Source organism: Puma concolor, chromosome A2, assembly GCF_028749965.1.
Source record: "Puma concolor isolate L17-30 chromosome A2, mPumCon1.1.hap2, whole genome shotgun sequence".
NCBI lineage: Eukaryota > Metazoa > Chordata > Mammalia > Carnivora > Felidae > Puma > Puma concolor.
In genome coordinates, this window is record NC_141668.1 from 144,895,591 (window position 1) to 144,910,708 (window position 15,118).

The following is a 15,118-nucleotide window of genomic DNA, read 5'->3' on the forward strand; positions in this document are numbered from 1 at the left end:
CTATCAGATAGATCGTTTTTGGATATCTTCCCGCATTCACTAAGTTGCCTTTTCATTTTGTTGATGGTTTTCTTCGATATACAAAAGCATTTTTAGTTTGATGTAACTCCGTTTATATTTGCTTTTGTTGTCTTTGGTCACAGATCCAAAATAATGTCACTAAGACCCATCTCAAAGAACTACTGCCTATGTTTTCTTGTAGGAGTTTTATGATTTTAGGTTTTATAGTTAAGTCTTCAATCCATTTTGAGTTTATTTTTGTATATGGTAAAAAAAAAAATGGTCCAGTTTCATTCTTTTGCATGTAGCTTCCCAGTTTTCCCAACACCACATGGAAATCTTTATCTCCCCTTCAATTCTGAATGATAACCTTGCTGGGTAGACTATCCTTGACTGTAAGTTTTTTTCTTTTCGGCACTTTGAATATACCATGCCACTCCCTTTTGGCCTGCAAAGTTTCTCCTGAAAAATCAGCTGACAGTTTCACAGTGGTTCCCTCACAGGTAACTTTTCTCTGGTTGCTTTTCTCTTGCTGTTTTGAAGATTCTTTATCTTTAATTTTTGACATTTTCATTGTAATGTGTCTTGGTATGTATCTCTATGAGTTCTTGTTTGAGACTGTGTTAATTCTGGGACTGGATATCTGTTTCCAGATTAGGGAAGTTTTTAGCTATTATTTCTTCAAATAAGTTTCCTCCTGCCCCTTTGTCTCTCTCTTGTCCTTCCAGGACCCCTATTAGTGTGACTGATGTTGTCCCAGAGGTCGCTTAAACTATCTCGTTGTTTCTTTTTGCAGTTCAGTTTGGGTGCTTTCCACTAGCCTGTTTTCCAGTTCACTGAAAAATAAATCTGCTATTTATTCCCTGTACTGTATATTTCATTTCTGTTTTTTATTCTTCAGTTCTGATTGATACTTTCTTATATTTTCTATCTCTGTTATAGTTCTGTGTTCATCCATTCTCCCAAGTTTGGTAAGCATATTTATGATCATTACTTTTAACTTATTATTGGGTAGATTACTCTTCTATTTAATTTAGTTCTTTTTCTGAGATTTTGTCTTGTTCTCTCATTTGGAACATATTCCTCAGTCTCATTTTGCCTACTTTCTGTGCTTGTTTCTGTTTTAGGTAGTTTTCCCAGTCTTTTATGTTTTTTAGTTTTCCCAGCGTTGAAGGAGTGATCTTATGTAGGTGATGTCCTGTGGGGCCCAGAAACACAACCACTACTGGCTATCAGAGTCAGGCACTTCAGGGCTGTTCCCTGTGTGGGCTGTGTTCACCTCCTGTTGTGGCAGAGCTGTAACTGCTGTGGACATGTTGGTGTGTAGGGCTGGCTTTCACTGAGGCTGCTGTGAGTCTTGGCCATGACTGCCACGGATGTGCTGGTGGGCAGGGTTACTGTTCTGTCAGCTGCAAGGCCTGACAAGACATATGGTTGGGCAGGTTCTCAGTGGGGCACATTCCCTGACATAGTAGTCTAGAGGGTAGATTCCAAAATGGTGTTCAACAGCACTGGGATCAGCACAGCAGAATGAGCTGGCAAATGTGGCTGCCACTAGTGTCTCAGTTCCCAGAGGCCCAGCTGCCAGCCTGTTGGCATGCCAAGATTAATAAGTAGGTTTCCTTTACCACTGGTCTTTGGTTTTTTTAATCTGGTGTTTTTGTGCTGGTTTCTAAGTTGAGTGAGTCTGTATACTGCACCTTTAAGAGTGGGTTTTCTTATCTGTATAGTTCTATAGTTTTCCTGGACATACTCTCTGTTGCTTTTCTTTTTTTTTTTTTTTTAAGTTTATTTATTTACTTGGAGAGTGAGAGAGAGAGAATTTCCCATGCAGCCTCCATACTGTCAGTGCAGAGCCCAAAGTAGGGCTGTATCTCATGAACTGTGAGATCATGACCTGAGCCAAAACCAACAATCAGATGTTTAACTGACTGAGCCACCCAGGTGCCCCTCTCTGTTGCTTCTCAAAGCCAGATGTTTTAGGAGTTTATTTCTCTTGTGCAGGATCTAAGGGTTGGAGTGCCTGATATGGAGCTCAAATCTACTTCAGGGAAAAGTGTGTCCTTTTGATATCCCTCCAGACCACAGAGCACCATGCCTGGGGTGTGGTTTTTTCCCTTAGTGAGACCATGTCTCTGCCTCTCCTGCTCATCTTGGTGCTGTCCCTTGTGTAGACTCTGTCCCTTGTGTATCCAGTTTTCAGGCCTCCTTTGGTGATAATTGTCTCAAATGTAGTTGTGGGTGGTGTATCCAGGGGAGCAGGTGAGCTCAGGATCTTCCTACACTTCTGTCTTGAACCCACGCTCCCCAGCCAATATATTTAAAATGTGAGATATCACATCAAAAGCTGGATTGTCAGTTTCTCTCTAAAAATGGAGACATTTTGGGGAGCCTGGGTGGCTCAAGTGGTTTAGCATTCAACTCTTGATTTCGTCTCAATCCACGATCTCACCATTAGTGAGATCAAGCGCTATATCAGGCTCTGTGCGGACAGCATGGAGCCTGCTTGGGATTCTCTCTCTCTCTCTCTCTCTCCCTCTCTCTGCCTCTCCCTCCCCCAAATAAATTAATAACCCTTAAAAAAAGAAATTACAGGAGGTAGGGAAGATGGCGGCGTAGGAGGACGCTGGGCTCACCGGGCGTCCTGCTGATCATTTAGATTCCACCTACACCTGCCTAAATAACCCAGAAAACCACCAGAGGATTAGCAGAACAGAGTCGCCGGAGCCAAGCGCAGACGAGAGGCCCACGGAAGAGGGTAGGAAGGGCGGCGAGGCGGTGCGCGCTCCACGGACTGGCAGGAGGGAGCCGGGGTGGAGGGGCGGCTCGCCGGCCAAGCAGAGCCCCCGAGTCTGGCTTGCAAAAAGCGGAGGGGCCTGACGGACTGTGTTCCGACAGCAAGCGCGACTTAGCGTCTGGGAGGTCATAAGCTAACAGCTCTGCTCAGAAAGCGGGAAGGCTGGAGGACAAAGGGAAGGAGAGCTGCTGAGCCCCCTGACGACAGAGCTCAGTTTGGTGGGGAACAAAGGCGCTCGCCAGCGCCATCTCCCCCGCCCATCCCCCAGCCAAAATCCCAAAGAGAACCAGTTCCTGCCAGGGAACTTGCTCGCTCCGCGCAAACACCCAACTCTGCGCTTCTGCGGAGCCAAACCTCCGGCAGCGGATCTGACTCCCTCCTATTGCCACAGGGCCCCTCCTGAAGTGGATCACCTAAGGAGAAGCAAGCTAAGCCTGCCCCTCCTGCCCCTGTGCACCTTGCCTACCCACCCCAGCTAAGACGCCAGATCCCCAGCATCACAAGCCTGGCAGTGTGCAAGTAGCCCAGACAGACCACCCCAACCCACAGTGAATCCCGCCCCTAGGAGAGGGGAAGAGAAGGCACACACCAGTCTGACTGTGGCCCCAGCGGTGGGCTTGGGGCAGACATCAGGTCTGACTGCGGCTCCGCCCACCAACTCCAGTAATACACCACAGCACAGGGGAAGTGCCCTGCAGGTCCTCACCAAGCCAGGGACTATCCAAAATGACCAAGCGGAAGAATTCCCCTCAGAAGAATCTCCAGGAAATAACAACAGCTAATGAGCTGATCAAAAAGGATTTAAATAATATCAGAAAGTGAATTTAGAATAATAGTCATAAAATTAATCGCTGGGCTTGAAAACAGTATAGCTGACAGCAGAGAATCTCTTGCTACAGAGATCAAGGGACTAAGGAACAGTCACGAGGAGCTGAAAAACGCTTTAAACGAAATGCATAACAAAATGGAAACCACCACGGCTCGGATTGAAGAGGCAGAGGAGAGAATAGGTGAACTAGAAGATAAAGTTATGGAAAAAGAGGAAGCTGAGAAAAAGAGAGATAAAAAAATCCAGGAGTACGAGGGGAAAATTAGAGAACTAAGTGATACACTAAAAAGAAATAATATACGCATAATTGGTATCCCAGAGGAGGAAGAGAGAGGGAAAGGTGCTGAAGGGGTACTTGAAGAAATAATAGCTGAGAACTTCCCTGAAGTGGGGAAGGAAAAAGGCATTGAAATCCAAGAGGCACAGAGAACTCCCTTCAGACGTAACTTGAATCGATCTTCTGCACGACATATCATAGTGAAACTGGCAAAATACAAGGATAAAGAGAAAATTCTGAAAGCAGCAAGGGGTAAACGTGCCCTCACATATAAAGGGAGACCTATAAGACTCGTGACTGATCTCTCTTTTGAAACTTGGCAGGCCAGAAAGAATTGGCACGAGATTTTCAGTGTGCTAGACAGAAAAAATATGCAGCCAAGAATCCTTTATCCAGCAAGTCTGTCATTTAGAATAGAAGGAGAGATAAAGGTCTTCCCAAACAAACAAAAACTGAAGGAATTTGTCACCACTAAACCAGCCCTACAAGAGATCCTAAGGGGGACCCTGTGAGACAAGGTACCAGAGACATCACTACAAGCATAAAACATACAGACATCACAATGACTCTAAACCCATATCTTTCTATAATAACACTGAATGTAAATGGATTAAATGCGCCAACCAAAAGACATAGGGTATCAGAATGGATAAAAAAACAAGACCCGTCTATTTGCTGTCTACAAGAGACTCATTTTAGACCTGAGGACACCTTTAGATTGAGAGTGAGGGGATGGAGAACTATTTATCATGCTACTGGAAGCCAAAAGAAAGCTGGAGTAGCCATACTTCTATCAGACAAACTAGACTTTAAATTAAAGGCTGTAACAAGAGATGAAGAAGGACATTATATAATAGTGACAGGGTCTATCCATCAGGAAGAGCTAACAATTATAAAGGTCTATGCGCCGAATACCGGAGCGCCCAAATATATAAAACAATTACTCATAAACATAAGCAACCTTATTGATAAGAATGTGGTAATTGCAGGGGACTTTAACACCCCACTTACAGAAATGGATAGATCATCTAGACACACGGTCAATAAAGAAACAAGGGCCCTGAATGAGACATTGGATCAGATGGACTTGACAGATGTATTTAGAACTCTGCATCCCAAAGCAACAGAATATACTTTCTTCTCGAGTGCACATGGAACATTCTCCAAGATAGATCATATACTGGGTCACAAAACAGCCCTTCATAAGTTTACAAGAATTGAAATCATACCATGCATACTTTCAGACCACAATGCTATGAAGCTTGAAATCAACCACAGAAAAAAGTCTGGAAAACCTCCAAAAGCATGGAGGTTAAAGAACACCCTACTAACGAATGAGTGGGTCAACCAGGCAATTAGAGAAGAAATTAAAAAATATATGGAAACAAACGAAAATGAAAATACAACAATCCAAACGCTTTGGGACGCAGCGAAGGCAGTCCTGAGAGGAAAATACATTGCAATCCAGGCCTATCTCAAGAAACAAGAAAAATCCCAAATACAAAATCTAACAGCACACCTAAAGGAACTAGAAGCAGAACAGCAAAGGCAGCCTAAACCCAGCAGAAGAAGAGAAATAATAAAGATCAGAGCAGAAATAAACAATATCGAATCTAAAAAAACTGTAGAGCAGATCAACGAAACCAAGAGTTGGTTTTTTGAAAAAATAAACAAAATTGACAAACCTCTAGCCAGGCTTCTCAAAAAGAAAAGGGAGATGACCCAAATAGATAAAATCATGAATGAAAATGGAATTATTACAACCAATCCCTCAGAGATACAAACAATTATCAGGGAATACTATGAAAAATTATATGCCAACAAATTGGACAACCTGGAAGAAATGGACAAATTCCTGAACACCCACACTCTTCCAAAACTCAATCAGGAGGAAATAGAAAGCTTGAACAGACCCATAACCAGCGAAGAAATTGAATCGGTTATCAAAAATCTCCCAACAAATAAGAGTCCAGGACCAGATGGCTTCCCAGGGGAGTTCTACCAGACGTTTAAAGCAGAGATAATACCTATCCTTCTCAAGCTATTCCAAGAAATAGAAAGGGAAGGAAAACTTCCAGACTCATTCTATGAAGCCAGTATTACTTTGATTCCCAAACCAGACAGAGACCCAGTAAAAAAAGAGAACTACAGGCCAATATCCCTGATGAATATGGATGCAAAAATTCTCAATAAGATACTAGCAAATCGAATTCAATGGCATATAAAAAGAATTATTCACCATGATCAAGTGGGATTCATTCCTGGGATGCAGGGCTGGTTCAACATTCGCAAATCAATCAACGTGATACATCACATTAACAAAAAAAAAGAGAAGAACCATATGATCCTGTCAATCGATGCAGAAAAGGCCTTTGACAAAATCCAGCACCCTTTCTTAATAAAAACTCTTGAGAAAGTCGGGATAGAAGGAACATACTTAAAGATCATAAAAGCCATTTATGAAAAGCCCACAGCTAACATCATCCTCAACGGGGAAAAACTGAGAGCTTTTTCCCTGAGATCAGGAACACGACAGGGATGCCCACTCTCACCGCTGTTGTTTAACATAGTGCTGGAAGTTCTAGCATCAGCAATCAGACAACAAAAGGAAATCAAAGGCGTCAAAATTGGCAAAGATGAAGTCAAGCTTTCGCTCTTTGCAGATGACATGATATTATACATGGAAAATCCGATAGACTCCACCAAAAGTCTGCTAGAACTGATACATGAATTCAGCAAAGTTGCAGGATACAAAATCAATGTACAGAAATCAGTTGCATTCTTATACACTAACAATGAAGCAACAGAAAGACAAATAAAGAAACTGATCCCATTCACAATTGCACCAAGAAGCATAAAATACCTAGGAATCAATCTAACCAAAGATGTAAAGGATCTGTATGCTGAAAACTATAGAAAGCTTATGAAGGTAATTGAAGAAGATTTAAAGAAATGGAAAGACATTCCCTGCTCATGGATTGGAAGAATAAATATTGTCAAAATGTCAATACTACCCAAAGCTATCTACACATTCAATGCAATCCCAATCAAAATTGCACCAGCATTCTTCTCGAAACTAGAACAAGCAATCCTAAAATTCATATGGAACCACAAAAGGCCCCGAATAGCCAAAGTAATTTTGAAGAAGAAGACCAAAGCAGGAGGCATCACAATCCCAGACTTTAGCCTCTACTACAAAGCTGTCATCATCAAGACAGCATGGTATTGGCACAAAAACAGACACATAGACCAATGGAATAGAATAGAAACCCCAGAACTAGACCCACAAACGTATGGCCAACTCATCTTTGACAAAGCAGGAAAGAACATCCAATGGAAAAAAGACAGTCTCTTTAACAAATGGTGCTGGGAGAACTGGACAGCAACATGCAGAAGGTTGAAACTAGACCACTTTCTCACACCATTCACAAAAATAAACTCAAAATGGATAAAGGACCTGAATGTGAGACAGGAAACCATCAAAACCTTAGAGGAGAAAGCAGGAAAAGACCTCTCTGACCTCAGCCGTAGCAATCTCTTACTCGACACATCCCCAAAGGCAAGGGAATTAAAAGCAAAAGTGAATTCCTGGGACCTTATGAAGATAAAAAGCTTCTGCACAGCAAAGGAAACAACCAACAAAACTAAAAGGCAACCAACGGAATGGGAAAAGATATTTGCAAATGACATATCGGACAAAGGGCTAGTATCCAAAATCTATAAAGAGCTCACCAAACTCCACACCCGAAAAGCAAATAACCCAGTGAAGAAATGGGCAGAAAACATGAATAGACACTTCTCTAAAGAAGACATCCGGATGGCCAACAGGCACATGAAAAGATGTTCAGTGTCGCTTCTTATCAGGGAAATACAAATCAAAACCACACTCAGGTATCACCTCACGCCAGTCAGAGTGGCCAAAATGAACAAATTAGGAGACTATACATGCTGGAGAGGATGTGGAGAAACGGGAACCCTCTTGCACTGTTGGTGGGAATGCAAATTGGTGCAGCCGCTCTGGAAAGCAGTGTGGAGGTTCCTCAGAAAATTAAAAATAGACCTACCCTATGACCCAGCAATAGCACTGCTAGGAATTTATCCAAGGGACACAGGAGTACTGATGCATAGGGGCACTTGTACCCCAATGTTCATAGCAGCACTCTCAACAATAGCCAAATTATGGAAAGAGCCTAAATGTCCATCAACTGATGAATGGATAAAGAAATTGTGGTTTATAGACACAATGGAGTACTACGTGGCAATGAGAAAAAATGAAATATGGCCTTTTGTAGCAACGTGGATGGAACTGGAGAGTGTGATGCTAAGTGAAATAAGCCATACAGAGAAAGACAGATACCATATGGTTTCACTCTTATGTGGATCCTGAGAAACTTAAGAGAAACCCATGGGGGAGGGGAACAAAAAAAAAAAAAAAAAGAGGTTAGAGTGGGAGAGAGCCAAAGCATAAGAGACTGTTGAGAACTGAGAACAAACTAAGGGTTGATGGGGGGTGGGAGGGAGGAGAGGGTGGGTGATGGGTACTGAGGAGGGCACCTTTTGGGATGAGCACTGGGTGTTGTATGGAAACCAATTTGACAATAAATTTCATATATAAATAAAAAAAAAAGATATTACAGATTTAAATGACATCTCTATGCAGTAACCCCCAGATACATGTGTCCAATCATATGATCTGTCTTTTGAGCTCCAGATTAAATATATAACTGCCTACCTGATATTCTACTAGGCTGATGAATAGGATCACAAATTCAACCTTTTCAAAATAGGAAAAACTTGTATTTTCCTTACCAAATTTGTTTCTCCTCCAATCTTCCCCATCTTAGTAAATGAAACCACCATCCTCCCAGTTCTTGGCATCAAATACTTAAAAGTCCTCTTTGATTTATATTATCTCCTCATCCCTTTAACCCATTAAGAAGTATAATTAACTCTAACTTTTAAAGAAAAATATCAAATCTACTCATCTTTTTCCATCTTTATTGCTATTATCATGGTCCAAGATACTACCATCTCTTTTCCTGACTGTTGCAAAAGGCTCTCGTCTTTTTGCTTTAACTTTGCATTCAATCTCCCTCTCCATTCCAGTTTCCATTGAGCAGCCTAACTGACCTATCTGAAATATAAATGAGATTATGTTACTGCCATGCTTAAAAACTTTACAGTGCCTTTCTGTTGCAATTAGACCAAAATGCATACTATTTATTATGACCTACGAAATACGACTCCCGCATCATCACATTCCAACTACATTGGCTTCTATATTCTCAGAAACAGTCCAGGCACAATTACCCTTAGAGGTCTTTTATAGTCTTGTGACCTAAAATGCTCTTTTCCCAAATCCTCATGTGATTGGGTGTTTGTTTTTATCATTCAGATCTTAGCTCACCTACTACCTCCCCAGAGGAGACTACCTATAGAACAGTCTACATCAAGTTCGTTGACCACTCTTTCTTGTATGATATCCTATCTTGTGAAATTACTGTTTCTTTGTTTATTTTTTTCTTTCCTAATGTGGAGTTAACTGGTATAATCCCAGCATCTAGTCTAGCACTAGGTAAGAATAAGTACTTAATAGATATTTCCTGAATCAATGTGTAGGTCCATGAATGAGTAAATAAGACCAACTTTATCTCAGAGGTACTAAATAGGAATATTAAGTATTATAAATTATTTAATAAACCATACAAATTACTATTCTCTCCAGAAGTACAATGCTTTGTTTTTAAAATGATTATCTCCATAAGCTACTTTAGATTAAAATATTTCAATTCAGAAATTCAGAGAAAACACAAATCTTCACTGTCAAACAGTATCTGGGTCCTGGAAAGTAACTTTAGAGAAAATTTAGAGGAGACAACAACTACATGAAACTATATGAATTATAAAGTAATTGACAAAATGAAGACCTAAAAAGACTTAGAAAATGGTAGCACCTAGTGGAACTTTTGGAGTATTTTGGTAGTTTTTGTTTGTTTGTTTGTTTGTTTTGCTGTGACTTTCATTTTTCAAGATCTTCAGACAGCATCAGACTGTGTGCATATGTGTGGTTCCTAAATGACAGAGGTTCCATGGTCACCATTGAATCTGACTACCAAAGACAGAAATGAAAGCACCAAAAGAGAAATTATTTTAAATCATTTTGGTTTCACCTCATTGTTGTGATCGTTTTAAATTGGCAGCAAAACCCAAGATCCCTTTCATTTTTAATTGTTCTGTCCTCATCCCCTTGCTGTGTTTTGGCACATTACCATGTGATTATTAAAAAAAAAAAAAAAAGACTATATATATATATATATATATATATATATATATATATATATCACAACAGTCACCCTTTTCAAGTGAACAATTTAAGTGATTTTTGGCAAATTTACTGAGTGGTGCAATCTTCACCATTAATAATTTTTAGAACAACTGGATCCCCCCAATAAGATCCCTCAAACCCATTTATACTAAATCCAGATTCCTACTCCTAGACACAGGTAATCACTAATCTACTTTCTATCTCTATGAATTTGCTTTCCTTAGACATATCCTATAAATAGGATCATACAATATGTGTTCACAATCACACAATATGTGTTCCCTTCACTTTGCATTCTTTCTGAAGTTTATCTATAATGTAGACTGTGTAAGTAGTACGTTATTTTTATTGCTGAATAATATTCAATTACATGGATATAATATAGTGAATGGACAATTGAGTTGTTTCCAGTTCTTGGCTATTATAAATAATGCTATTATGAACATTCACATGCAAGTTTTGGTGTGGGCTTATGTTTTCATTTCTCTTCAATAGATACCCAGGAGCTGATCTGCTGGTTTATCTGGTAGTTTTAACTTTTTGAAAAACTTTCAAACTATTTTCAAAAGTGGCTACAAAATTTTACATTCCCACCAGCAATGTATAAGTGTTCCCATTTCTCTACATCCTCACAAACATTTGTTTTCTTAGTTACTATAGCCAGTGTAGTGGGTGTGAAATAGTGTCTCATTGTGGTTTTAATTTCCATTTCCCTAATAACTAATGCTATTGAGCATCTTTTCACATGTTCAATAGCCATTTCTATATATTTTTTTGTAAAATGTCTTTCATATCTTTAACTCATTTTTTTTATTGAGCTGTTTGTATTATTATTGAGTTTTAAGGGTTCTTGGAAGGTACAAGACCTTTATCAGATATGTGTTTCCTCGGTCTATTATTTTTTCATTTTCTTTTTTTTTTAAGTTTATTTATTATTTATTTTGAGAGAGGGCATGAGCGGGGGTTGGGAGGCAGAGAGAGAAAAGGAGAGAGAGAATCCTAAGCAGGCTCCACATTCAGTGCAGAACCGGATGTGGGCTCACTCCCACAGCCATCAGATCATGATCTGAGCCAAAATCAAGAGTTGGTTGCTTGCTTAACTGACTGAACCAACTAGGTGTCCCAATTTTTTCATTTTCTTAATGGTGACTTTTGAAATGCAAAAGTTTTGGATTTTGATGTTCAATGTATTAATTTATTTCTTTTATAGGCTGTGCAAAGAAATAGCTAAGAACTCCTTGCCTAACCCAAGGTCTCAAAGATTTCCTACTATGTTTTATTCTAAAAGTTTTATTGTTTTAGCTTACATTTAAGACTATTATTTTTATGTATGGTGTGAAATGAGAGTATAAGTTCATGTCTTTGCATGTAGGTATCCAATTGTCCCAAATTCATTTGTTGAAAAGATTATACTTTCCCCGATGAATGTCCTCAGCATATTTCTCAAAAACCAATTGGCTATGAATATACACATTTATTTCTGGACTCTCAATTGTGCTCCATTCATCTATATGTTTACCCTTATGTCAGTGCCACACTGTCCTGATAACTATATTTATAGTAAGTTCTGAAATTGAAAAGTGAAAGTCCTCCAATTTTCAAAACGGTTTTGGCTATTGTAGATGTTTTGCATTTCCTATAAATTTTAGAATCTGCTTGTCAACTTATACAAAAAGGCACCAAAAATTCTGACAGGGATTACATTGAATCTATGCTCAAGTAGTGGAAAATTTTCACCTTAAACATATTGAACCTTCCAATCTATGAATATGGAATGTCTTTCCATTGATTTAGATCTTCTTTGTTCTCAATAAATTTTTTAAATTTTCAGTATAATAGTCTTGTATTTCTTTTATTAAACTTATTCCAAAAGTATTTAATTCTTTTTGTTGATATATTGAATAGAATAATAATTTCCATTTTCTGATTTATCATTGTATAGAAATACAATTGAATTTTTTTTCAGCTGGCACACATAGCTTTGAATCTTTTGTTTTATAGGTATATAATTCACACACCATAAAAACTATCCTTTTAAAATGTATAATCCCAAGGTTTCAGTATATTCATAGAGTTGCACAATCATCATCACTATCTAATTCCAGAATACTTTCATCACCCCCAAAAGAAACACTGTGCCCATTAGCAGACATTCTTCATTTCCCCTTATCCTCAGCCTCTGGCAATCACTAATATTTGTCTCTATATACTTGTCTATTTAATATAAATGGAATCATACACTATGTGGTCTTTTGTGTCTGGCTTCTTTCACTTAGCATGTTCTTAAAGTTCATCCATGTTGTAGTATATATCCATATCGCATGGTTTCCACTTTTTGAGTATTATAAATAATACTACTATGAACCTTCACATACAAGTTTTTGTGTAGATACATACTCTCATTTCTCTCGGGAATATACCTATAAGTAGAAAATCTAGGTCATATGGTAACTCTACATTTAATCTCTAGAGGAACTGCCAAACTTTTTCAAAGTAGTTGCACCATTTTACATTTCCGTCATCTGTGTATAAGGATTGCAATTTCTCCACATCCTCACCAACATTTTTCTTTTTTAAATTATAGCCATTTTAGTAGGTGTGAACTGGTATATCATCATGGGTTTAATTTTTATCCAGTGGCTAAGGATGTTGAACATCTTTTCATATGCATATTAGTTTTTATATATCTTATTTGGAGAAATGTTTATTCAGAGCCTTTGCTCACTTTTAAATTGGGTTATGTGTCTTTTTATTATTGATTAGCAATCGCGTTTTATAATCTGGATACAAGTCTTTTATCATATAAATATTTTATAAATATTTTCTCTCATTCTTTCAATTTTTCATTTTCTTGAGTATGTCCTTTTAAGCAGTTTTTTTTTTTTTCAATTTGATGATCTAATTATCTTTTGTGTGTGCGTGGCTTGTACTTTTGGTGATGTATCTAACCAATCATTTCTTAGTCCAAGGTCCTGATGATTGATACATATGATTTCTTCTAAAAATTTTATGGTTTTAACCATTACATTTAGGTCTTTGACCCACTGTGAGTTAATTTTTGAATATGGGGTGAAAGAGAAATACAATTTTATTCTTTAGCATGTGGATATCCAGTAGCCCCAGAGCCATCTGCTCCAAAGATTATTGTTTCCCTATTGAATGATCTTTGCATCATTAGAACCAATATCATGAGTCTTAAATAATAAAACATCAAGTTATGATGCCATAATGGTAATAGTATATCCATTTGTTTCTGTAGTTAAAGTTTTTAAGTTGTCTTTTCATATTTAAAATAATACTTGAAAAGAATTTCAGAGGCAGTTTCCATTTTAGAGTATCTTAAGAATCAGCCTGATGCAGTTGTAGTCCAACTTGAAGAAACTGCTTTGTCAGTATTCTATTTATTTCAGACAACTATGATACTAGATTTTTATAAATTGTAATGTTTTCTGCGGCATGTAAGAGAAACATCAATCACACTGGCTTAAATAAAAATATATTTCATTGTCCCTGAAAAGGAATCACATCCATGCTTTATAGAGAAACTATCATAATATCTTGAATTTTGAGTCTGATAGTACAATTGGATGAGACTATTGAGTTGTCTACCTTGGATACAGAATGAGTATATTTTACATGCGAAAGGGAAGGAAATGAATATTTGTGACCAAGAAGGTCGAGTATGGTGAATTATATTTTATTATTGTTCAAAATATTTGGCGCTTCTTCATGCCATCATGCTTTGCATATGATTTCCTTAGGCCAATAAAATGGGAGAAGCCAGATATGCCACTTCCAAGCAGAAGCTTCAAGAGCCATTGTATGATTCCAATACATTCTTCATTTTCTTTTACCATGAGACTGGCAATGTTCCAGGTAGAGGCTGCTCTCTCAGCATGGGTTCCAGAATGAAGACAACATCAAACTGAGTTACAGCTGACCAATACAAGATGAGTTAAAAGACCAGGAAACAAACTTTGTTGTTTTAAGCTTCCGAGATTTGGGGATTATTTTGTTATGGCAGCATAGCCTCAGTTAATGAAAATGATGACTATTTTACAATTATTTCAGAACTTTTGATTTTTTAAGTATGTCTAAGGAGGCCATAATATACAAAGGAAAACTTGTTTTCTTACACTTAATTTCAAGTTCTAAAAAATTATTTTAAAATACTTGTTTTAAAAGGCCTGGGGGGTGCTTGGGTGGCTCAGTGGGTTAACTGTTTGACTTTTGATTTTGGCTCAGGTCATGATCTCATGGTTGTGAGATAGAGCCCCACAATGGGCTCCACACTGGAGTGTGGAGTGGGAGCCCACTGGGTGTAGAGCCTACTTAAGATTCTCTCTCCCTCTCCCCCTGCCCCTCCTTCACTCACTTGCTCTCGCACACACACATGCACATGTGCCCAGGTGCATGTGCACACTCTCTTAAAAACAAAAAACAAACAACAACAACAAAAAAAAAACTGGGGTGCCTGGATGGCTCAGTCTGTTGAGCATCCAACTTCAGCTCAGGTCATGATCTCATGATTCATGAGTTCAAGCCCCATGTCAGGATCTGTGCTGACAGCTCACAGCCTGCAGCCTGCTTTGGATTCTGTGTTTCCCTCTGTCTCTCGGCCCCACCCCTGCTCATGCTCTGTCTCTCTCTCTCAAAATAAATAAGCATTAAAAAAATTTTAATAAAAAAATAAAATAAATTTAAAAAGAGAGAGAGAGAGAGACAAGGCCTGATACAACCTTTATCTGCCAATCTAAATCCATATAAATTTGTATCATCTTTCCTACTTAAAAAAATTTATAAGGCTCTAACATCTGAATAAATGATGCTATTATCTCAATATTAAACTAGAAAACTTGAAGTTTCCAATACACTCAGAGAGTTAAAATT

At 38.4% G+C, this 15,118-nt stretch overlaps 2 long non-coding RNA genes across 3 annotated transcripts in view; one reads left to right on the forward strand and one right to left on the reverse strand.

Moving 5' to 3' along the window:
• The window catches only part of LOC147583570 (uncharacterized), a 72,813-nt gene that overhangs the window by 36,144 nt on the left and 21,551 nt on the right, over nucleotides 1-15,118 (reverse strand). The window lies entirely within an intron of this gene.
• LOC147583571 (uncharacterized) lies at nucleotides 411-14,293 on the forward strand. Its single transcript, XR_015243190.1, has 2 exons — nucleotides 411-503; nucleotides 13,990-14,293. It is a non-coding gene; the product is annotated as an uncharacterized LOC147583571 (long non-coding RNA).